The sequence below is a fragment of the Felis catus genome, chromosome C1 (genome assembly GCF_018350175.1).
Source record: "Felis catus isolate Fca126 chromosome C1, F.catus_Fca126_mat1.0, whole genome shotgun sequence".
Classification (NCBI taxonomy): domain Eukaryota; kingdom Metazoa; phylum Chordata; class Mammalia; order Carnivora; family Felidae; genus Felis; species Felis catus.
In genome coordinates, this window is record NC_058375.1 from 85622204 (window position 1) to 85632729 (window position 10526).

The following is a 10526-nucleotide window of genomic DNA, read 5'->3' on the forward strand; positions in this document are numbered from 1 at the left end:
AATAAAATTATATTTCTCTGTTTTTTCCCCTCTTGTTGATTTTATTTTGTTTTTTCTTTTATAATCTTAATAATGCTGTGACTGTGCATTTTCTTTACTTAAGCCCTTTAGAGTTTTTTGTTGTTGTTGCCATTTACACTGTCTTTCTAGTTCGATTTCTGTTCTTGTCTTTTTTTTAATTGTTCATTTATTTATTTTGAGGGGGGGAGATGAGTGGGGGAGGAGCAGAGAGAGAGGGAGAGAGTATCCCAAGCTGCAGTGGCAGTGCAGAGCCTGAGTGGAGCTCGATCCCACAAACTGCCAAATCATGACCTGAGCCGAGATCAAGAGTCAGACACCCAACCGACTGAACCACCCAGGTGCCACTCTGCTCTTGTCTTAATGCCTTTCTGCTCTCTTTATTTTATTTTATTTTATTTTATTTTATTTTATTTTATTTTATTTTATTTTATTTTATTTAAACTTTATATCATTAGTCCTCTCTACACCCAACATGGGCCTTGAATTCATGACTCAGATATCAAGAATTGCATGTTCTTCCCACTGAGCCAGCCAGCTCCCCCCGACCCCGCCTTCTGCGCTTTCTAGATTTATTTTGCTTATATGCTATCATTTACTATCCATTGAGCTCTTACAATGTGCTAGTCATTGTACGAGGTAGGACAGTAATGTTAAGGAAGACAGACTGTTGTACTTGAGTTGGAAATTGTATTTCTATTTCTACTTCTGTATCTAAAAGTCTCTTAGATGTTTCTTTCTTCTGTTTTTTAAGACCTCTTAATACAAGTAATTCTGTTGATTTGATACTATATGTACAATGATTGTTAAGAATATTTTTTAAACCAGTGACCTTCAAATAGATATTCATACCACTTGAGTTTCACAAAGCCTTCCCATGAATTTCAGGTTTGCAGATGACAGTAGTTTTTAGAGAATTTGTTCCTTAATTTCTCTGCTAAAATATGTACTTCCTCCTAAAATTGAGTTGCCTGCTGTCAAGGTCTTTGCAGTTTCTTGTTTTTCATAACTTCTCTTTCATAACTGCCATTCTTCCTTTTTACAAAAGAAAAGTTTATTTTTTATTTATTTTTAATTTTTTAATGTTTTATTTATTTTTGATAGAGCAGGGGAGGGGCAGAGAGAGAGGGAGACAGAGGATCAGAAGCAGGCTCTGTGCTGACAGCAGATAGCTTGATGTGGGGCTTGAACCCACAAACCAAGAGATCATGACCTGAGCTTAAGTTGGATGCTTAACTGACTGAGCCAGGTGCCCCAGAAAAGTTTATTTTTTTATCCATTTCATTTTTACAACAGTGCATTCCCCAGAGTATAGAAAAAGCTTAAAGGCATCAAATAAAAGGACAGTTTGAAATATTAGTCTCTGAAAAGCCTACTCAAACTAAGATATAAACTTGCATCTTATTTATATATTTGCATGATTTTAAGTAAAGAGATAAAAGCGTGAGTGTTTACTTTCTGCAGATCAACCTTAAACTTTAAGTAAAACATTTTTCTGGGGTTCCTGGGTGGCTTAGTCAGGTAAGTGGCTGAATCTTGGTCTTGGCTCAGGTCATGATCTCACCATTCGTGAGATCGAGCCCCACATCAGGCTCTGCACTGATATCAGGGAGCCTGCTTGGGATTCTGTCTCTCTCTGCCCCTCCCCAGCTCGTGCTCTCCCTCAAAAATAAACTTAAAAAAAAAAAAACACACAACCTCTTGGGGCACCTGGGTGGCTCAGTCGGTTGAGTATCCAACTCGTGGTTTCAACTCAGAGTTCTTGAGTTCAAGCCCCTCTTTTGCAAAATAAATAAATAACACCAAAAACTCTTAAATAAAAGATTTTTGTGATTATCAGGAGATATATTTTCAGTAGCTTTGCCAAGGCTACTAGAAAGTTTAAATCTATTTTTTTCTTTATATATTTATTTTTGGGGAGAGAGAGAGAGAGAGAGCATGCACACGTAAATGAGGGAGGGGTAGAGAGAGGGAGACAGAGGATCCAAAGCAGGCTTTGCACTGTCACTGTAGAGCCTGATGCAGGGCTCGAACTCACAAGCTGCGAAATCACAACCTGAGCCAAAGTCTGACTCTTAATTGACTGAGCCACCTAGGTGCCCCCGCAAATCCGTTTTTTTTTTTTTTTTTTCACTTTGGGAGTTTATTGCTTAGTAGGAATAAAGAATTACTTCTTTGTTTTCTATTTATTCCTACCATACAGAGTTGTGTTTCAGCATCTGGAGATTATTAATGTTCTATAAATATGCATATAATTATTAACATATATTTTAAGCCCCACACTTGCTTGATAGCCTTTTTTGCTATTGATTTCCAGTGAGCCCTGCCTCATCCCAGTACCATATATACATGATCTATTTTTTTAAGAAAGAGCCTCAATCTGGGGCAACTGACTGGCTCATTCAGTAGAGCATTGGATGGTTGATCTCAGGGTCATGAGTTCAAGCCCCACGTTGAGTATATAGCTTACTCAAAAAAAAAGAAGTGAAGCATCAATCTCATTAAGAGATATATATCCATAAAATTTTACTGTTATCAAAACATGTATTTGTTATGCTCAGTTCTGTGGTCATACTAATTGTAATTAATCAAACCAGGAGAAATTTAAAGCATTTTTAAGAGTCTTGTGTTCACTGAAAGTTTTAGAACAATGCAAATTAATATGCATATTTTTATTGCAGAAAAATAGGACAAGGTGAACTTTTTTTTCTTAAGTTTTTATTTATTTATTTTAAGAGAGAGAGTGTGCTAGTGGGGAGGGGCAGAGAGAGAGGGAGAATTCCAAGCAGGCTCCGTGCTGTCAACACAGAGCCAGATGCCAGGCTGGAAGTCATGAAACTGTGAGAACAGGACCTGAGCTGAAATCAAAAGTTAGCCGCTTAATTGATTGAGCTACCCACATGCCCCAGGATAAGGTGAACTTTTAAGCATAAAAATATGATAAAATTATGGAGGAAGTGGAATGTATTTCTTTTCATGAAGATGGGAGATATCAAATAGCTATGGCATTTAGACTCTAGTGGACAAGTTTGAGAGTAATGGAACAGTTTTATTTGAAAATGGCAGTATTTATTTATTTATTTTTAAATGTTTATTTATTTTGAGAGAGAGAGAGCAAATTTGAGGAGGGGAAGGGCAGAGAGAGAGAGAGAGAGAGAGAGAGAGAGAGAGAGAGAGAGAAAGAAAGGAGAGAGAGAATCCCAACCAGGTTCCGCTCAGTGCAAAGCCCATTTTGGGGCTCCATCTCATGAACTGTGCGATCATGACCTGAACTGAAATCAAGAATTGGATGCTTAAGTGACTGAGCCACCCAGGTGCCCCTGAAAATGTCAATATTTATAATATTGAAATGAGATTCTTTGCTGTAACTATTGAAACTTCTGATGAAAAATTTTGATGCCCAGGTAACTAGTTAAACAGTATTTCTCTGTGTATCTGTCTGGGTATTTCCAGAAGAGATTAGCATTTGAATTGGTGAACTGAGTAAAGCAGAAGGTCCTTCCCAATGTGTTGGGCCTCATCCAATCCTCTGAAGATTTTGAAGAAAAAAGGCAAAGGAAGGTTGAGTTCCCCCTCTGCCTAACTGTTGGACTGGGACATCAATCTTCTCCTGCCGTCAGTGTTCCTAGTTCTTAGTTCTTACCCAGACTGGAATCTACACCATTGGCCCTTCAGCTCTTGGGCCACTGGCTTTCCTGGGTCCCCAGTTTGCAGATGGCAGATCGTGGGACTTCTCAGTATCTGTAAATCAGTCTCTCTCTCTCTCTCTCTCCTTTTTATGTGTGTGTATAAAACCTGTCAGCTCTCCTTCTCTGGAGAACCCGGAATAATAGAACTGTTGTCACCAGAACCTGTGAGTTTGAAGGAGGTGTTCTCTGGGACTGGATATCAGATCTCTCAAGAAGGGGTACATTTTAGCTGGATTAGACTGCTGGGGCATTGCAGCTGGTGCTCAGACTCTTAGTTGGGAGGGATGCAGCCAGACAGGTGCACGTGGCATGGCCCTGCAGGTGAGGGAGCACAGCGGGGCTAATATTCCTACTGCCAAGGAGGCACAGCAGAGCAGGTGGCAGGGCCAGCTCAGAGAAGCTTGGGGCCATGGTTTGCTGCTGCTGCTGCTGGAGCCACACTCTTGACAGGAACTGGAAGGAAGAGTCCTTTCTCTCATCCTGTCTCCAGGCTCCACCTGGGTTTGCCTTTTGCAGAACCTAACCAGAAGACAGCGGACTTGGAAGTTATAATTTACACATGAAAATGGAACTGGACAGAGTTTGGAAAGGTGTATTTGGAGCTGAGAGATAGTAAATAGCAGAATCTTTCTGGTCAGTCATTATCCATTTACATTTTCTCTCTTACAACATTAACATCTTTTTGCTTTTGCCTAGCAAGGTACAACCATCCCTTTTACAAAGATATTTCCATCTTTTTCCTCAAAAGAGAAGCCCAAAGTCTCAACAGTCCCATCGCCATCTCTGTGTGATGTTCTTTTCTTTTTTTTTTAAATTAATTAATTTTAATTTACATTCAAGTTAGTTAGCATGTAGTGCAATAATGATTTCAAGAGTAGAATCCAGTGATTCATCCCCTACATATAATACCCAGTGCTCATCCCAACAAGTGCCCTTCTTAATGCCCTTTACCCATTTTACCCATCCTCCTACCCGCAACTCCAGCAACCCTCAGTTTTTTTCTCTGTATTTAAGAGTCTCTTTTGTTTTGTCCCCCTCCCTGTTTTTATATTATTTTTGTTTCCCTTCCCTTAACGTTCATCTGTTCTATATCTTTTTTTTTATTTTTTTAATGTTTATTTATTTTTGAGACAGAGAGAGACAGAGCGCGAGTGGGGGAGGGGCAGAGAGAGAGAGGGAGACACAGAATCTGAAACAGGCTCCAGGCTCTATGCTGTCAGCACAGAGCCCAACGTGGGGCTTGAACCCAAGAACCGTGAGATCATGACCTGAGCCGAAGTCAGATGCCTAACCGACTGAGCCACCCAGGCGCCCCATCATCTGTTCTATATCTTAAATTGTGATGTTATTTTCTGTTACTGAATCCCATCTGAATATTTGATAACATAAAGACTAAATTATAGGGGCGCCTGGGTGGCATAGTCGGTTAAGCGTCCGACTTCAGCCAGGTCACGATCTCGCGGTCCGTGAGTTCGAGCCCCGCGTCAGGCTCAGGGCTGATGGCTCAGAGCCTGGAGCCTGTTTCCGATTCTGTGTCTCCCTCTCTCTCTGCCCCTCCCCTGCTCATGCTCTGTCTCTCTCTGTCCCAAAAATAAATAAACGTTGAAGACTAAATTATAAAGTTAATAATAGTCCTTATTCAAAATAAAGAGGGATGATGAAGGGGAGGGGAAAAGTAAGTAAATATATATTAATATATATGTAACAACCAAAGAAGAAAATTTTCGTAACTGCTACAGTCCTGTGTGTTCATTCATATCTGGTATACGCTGTATGTTGCCTTTACCCTCAGTGGGCACCGTAGCCAGTCAAGGTTCTTTTCCTGGTGGAGGTAATCCATACCCTCATTCCCAAAGGGTCTAAACCTTTGTGGTCTGTCTAATGTGTTGCTGTAGTTTTACCTTAACTTTCACTACTGGATTTGAGAGTACTCAGAGGTACCTCAGAGAAGGCCTTGGGCTCCAGACATAGTGCTCTCTGTCTCAAATGTTAGAACAGCCACTCAGTTTACCCTGAGTAATTGGGAGCAATTGCCCCAGCAAAAACAATGATCCTTCCTTTGTTATTTCAATAGCATGTGAAGCTCTACATGGCAAATGGATGTCTCATCTCCCAACTCCCTGGAACCATTGTTATGACCTCGTGGAAGCATTTCTCCTTTGGGAATTAAAACCTCTAAGCCATAAACAGAATTTCAGGGATGGGAACAAATTGTGGGAGATTGTAATTAATTACAACAGTGGAGGAACCACTCTCCTTTCTACCCCTTGGTCCATGTATTCTGGCTATGGAAGAAAGAGTACTCTTTATTAGTCTCTGGTCCCAAGAATAGCATACATCCTATAGAATAGTGCTCTGACCTTTCACAGTGTTTGTTTCGCAACTGGAACTGCAGCTGAATCTTCAGTAGGCTGTTTTCAGCTCTGCTGCTTCTGAGGAATGTCATACCTGGCAAGACCAGCATACTCTGTGGGAATGACCTGACTGGTATACTTTTTTTAGCTGAGAAATGAGTTCCTTGATCAGAAGTAATGTGTAAAACATCCCTAAGTCAACAGATAGTCACCATATTTACTGTTGCTGCATAACAGATTGCTTCAAAACCTAACAGCTTAAAACAACAAACCTTTCATAATTTTTGTTTGTCATGAATATCGCTTAGCTGGGTGGTTCTGGCTCATTATAGCGTATGAGTTGCAATCAAGCCAAGCCACTGGGTGGAGCTACAGTCATTTCAAGACTTGAATGGAGTTGAAGTATCTACTTCCAACCTCACTCATGACAAAGTATTGCTTCCTTCCAGGCAGATAAACTGAGGGCTTCAGTTCCTGGCTATGCCACATGGGCCTTCCCACAGGGCTTCTCACAACAAGGCTGCTTGTTTTCTTGGTGTGAGTAGAGAGAGAGAAAGAGCAAGTGAAAGCCCCCAAAATGGAAGCCAAAGTCTTTATAACCCAATCTTAGAAGTGGTATTCCATTATTTCTTCCATATTCCATTAGTTGGAAGCAAGCCACTAGTCCAGCTCAAGGGCATGGATAACAGGAGGTGGGGATCCTTGGAGGCCATTTTAGAGGCTGCTGACAAGAGCCATACAAGCAGAAACACAGACCATTAGGGTTTTAGAATAGGTAACTCTTGGGGTATCTGGATGGGTCAGTGGGTTAAGCATCTGACTTGATTTCGGCTTAGGTCATGATCTCGCAGTTTTGTGAGTTCAAGCCCTGTTTTGGGCTCTGCTCTGGCAGTGCAGAGCCTGCTTGGGATTCTCTCTTTCTGTCCCCTTCCTTGCTCATGTGCACACACATGTAAGTGCTCTCTCTCTCTCTCTCTCTCTCTCTCTCTCTCAATAAATCTACTTTAAAAAAAAAAAAAGAACAGAGTTATTTCTTTTTTCAGAAATAGCTTTTGGTTTGCTACTAGGCCCTGATAGAGTTTGAACTTCTGTTCTGGGACATCTGGAGACCATATGACCTGAGCTTCCCATGATGAACTGGATGCTTTCTGACCCACCAAGATCTAAGGTTGGCTGAAGGCACCAGCGATCCAACATCAAGTGGGGATGATATAACTGAGATTAGATGCAGAATGAGGTTAGCTCTTGAAGATAAAAGCATGTTGCATAAGAGGTGGCTCAGTCTCCTGCACACCTACTCCTGCTACATTTCTGCCTCTTTACTAACCTATGGCCTTCCTCAGTTTACTGAGGAAGAAAAAGCTAAGGCCTAGTTTACAGATGGTTTTGCACAATGTGTTGGCATCAACTTGAAGCAGCATTACAACCCCATTCAAGAGTGGTCCAGCCAGACAGTAGTGAGGGAACATCCTCCCAGTGAGCAGAACTTTGAGCAGTACACTTGGTTGTCCACTCTGTCTGAATTGAGAGATAGTCAGAAGTGTAAATAAACTGATTGACAGCTTGGCTGAAATGTTGGGGACTGAGAAAAGATTTGGCAGATGGTAACGAAGAAGATGGGGGAAGAGGCATGTGATGAAACTTTTAGAATGAGCATAAAGTGTGAAAAAAAGTTGTGCCCCATGTGAAGACTAAGCAAAGGACATCCATAGGGAGGAGACTTTCAATAACCTTGTGGACAAAATGAACTGTGTGTGTATGATAGTCAGCCTTTTTCCATAGTTACCTTAGTCCTTGCTCAGCAGCCACAGTAGTAGGGATGAAGTTATGTGTGGGCCCAACAACATGGACTTCCATCAGCAAGACTGGCCTTCCCTCACTGTTGAGCACCTAACTTGCCAACAGCAGAAACTTACAGTGAGCCCTCTATACAGAACCTTTCCCCAAGAAAGACCAGAAAACCACCTCATGGTTGATCACAATGGAGCATCAATTTATCCTCACTTGGAAATAACTTATTAAGGATATGGATTTGCCTTTCCTGACCACAGTGCTTCTGCCAATATAACTCTCCTTATACTAACGGAAGTTTGACACAGTATTGCTTCTGACCAAGAAGCTCATTTCTGAGTCATCCTTATGTTAGGAAAAGGCAGCTTTCTTTAAAGAAGGAAAGGAAGGAAAGAAGGAAGAAAGAAAGGGAGGGAAGAAAAAGGAAAGGAAGAAAGGGAGAGAAAGATGAAAGAAACGAAAGAAAAAAAAGAAAAAGAAAACGAAAGAAAGAAAAGGAAGAAAGGAGGGAAGAAAGGGAAAGAGAAAGAAATGGAAGGAAGGAAGGGAAGGGAAAACTCAGAAAGGTAATATTTCAAAATGTTAAAAGACTGTCTAATGGAAATTAGGGTGATATATATATATATATATATATATATATATATATATCATTTTTTCTATATCCCAAATTACAATGTATCTGGAATAATATATTGAAATATAAAGGCCATTGAAGGTAGTTTTTAAACTTCATTCCTGAAAGATTTCAGTTTCCTGACTGAGAAAGGATACTCTATTGGAGGCTACTCTATATTAATCATGATTTCAGTTCTATTATTTTCAAATCACTCAGGCACAGACTATTGCAGTCTTAGCCCATGATATTTCTCTATAATGCTAGTGATTCTCAAACGTCTGTGAATACAAGGATCTTCAGGGAGACATAAAATACAAACAAACTCCCTCCGCCCAGGAAATTCTGACTGGGTCATTCTGGGTGGGACCCAGGAATCTGTATACAGTTGACTCTTGGAACAACTCAGGGTTGAACTGCACAGGTCTACTTAGATGTTTTTCAATGTTACTTTGTTGCATGAATAGAGTATATAATACATGTAACATATAAAATACTTGTTAATTGACTTTTTCTGTTATTAGTAAAGCTTCTGGTCAACAGTAGTTAAGTTAGTAAAGTTTCTGGGGAGTCAAAAATATACGCGGATCTTCAACTGCATAGGAAGGTATCGGTATCCCTAACATCACGCACCCCCAGAAAAGAAAAGGCAAGACCCCCCAAGCGAGTGATCCTTGTCTAGATGGTCCACATAACATGGTTTAAAGAATACTGCTTTGGATTTATAGGAGGCTCCAAGGCTGAGGAAAATCTAGGAAGAATTCAAGTAAGACTGAGGGGAAATACAGGTGCAAATTGTTTCTGTTGTCAATAGGATCAGATTCCAGAAACACAAGTAGAAAGACAACCCCAAATCCTATTTGCCTTTGGTTCGCATTGATTCAAAATGGAGCACGTCACTGCACTCACATTACCAATCTAGGGATACAGAACAAGTCTCTATCTGCATGAGAAAGGCTGCGCAACAGAATGGGCGCTATCAGATTGCTCTTTCACGACCATATCACAGCTCCCTCCCAAACCAGTGGAAACAGATAGATCTGAGTTTGAATACTAGCGTCATCATTATTAGTTGTTGGTTTAGGTGAAATGACTAAGCCCTCAGAGCCTTGGATTTTTCATGGGAAAAATATTTTTGAGCTTTTACAGAAGTGTGACTTAAATTGAAATACATAATCATTCTAGACTTCAGTTCTTTTATAGAATAAAGAGGACTAGAATCTCTGCTACTCTCTTTGGCTCTGACATCCTTTGTATATTTTACTAGAATCCTATTTCTATTATAAACTAAGGGAAAACATTCAGATGAGACTTGCAGAAAACATAAAATCACACTGTTGAGATAGAAGTCATTGAAATAATTGTTTCCTTGGCAGAAAAACTTGAAATAACCAGTGTATATTCCTCAATTGAATAATGACAGATAAGGCAATGATTATTACTTCAGGTGAAATGAGACTACATGGTGAAAATGTAGGGTTTCCCGAACTGAAGGCAATCTTTGGCCCAGCCCCCTAAATGCTGCCTTATCAGATAAATCCTGTGAATGTCCTCAGTGGACTTTCTCATGGAAAAAGAGTGTCCAGTGATGAGAAACTGGAGTTCTGTCACAGTGACCCTGAAGTTAATGGCTGCAAAGCAGGGTGTATGAAGAGTGGGTGACGCTAAATTCCTAAGGAGCCTTTGAGCTAAAATAGGGCATGGCATCTCATCTCACTCCTGATAGGTCTCAGATTTCCCTCCTGTCTCTGTCACCACCAGAGAATACAAAGGGGAAAGATTTTCCTATCAGAGGCCAGGAGCCTAGAGTCCTGCCTTTTCCCACTTTCTCATACTTTGCTGGCACTGACCTTGTCCCCTCCAGCACACATTGTTTAGGTTTATGTAGACATCTATAAATATTGCATAGTGGGGATTCTGAGGCACAAACTCTCCATAGTTGAGATTTTTTTCTCAAGTGCACTTCACATCATTCAGTTGGCTTTGTATAGTTATTAAAACTCCCAGTTATGCATACTTGTCAAACAGACTCACAGGTTTAAGGTATCAAACAGATAGTCT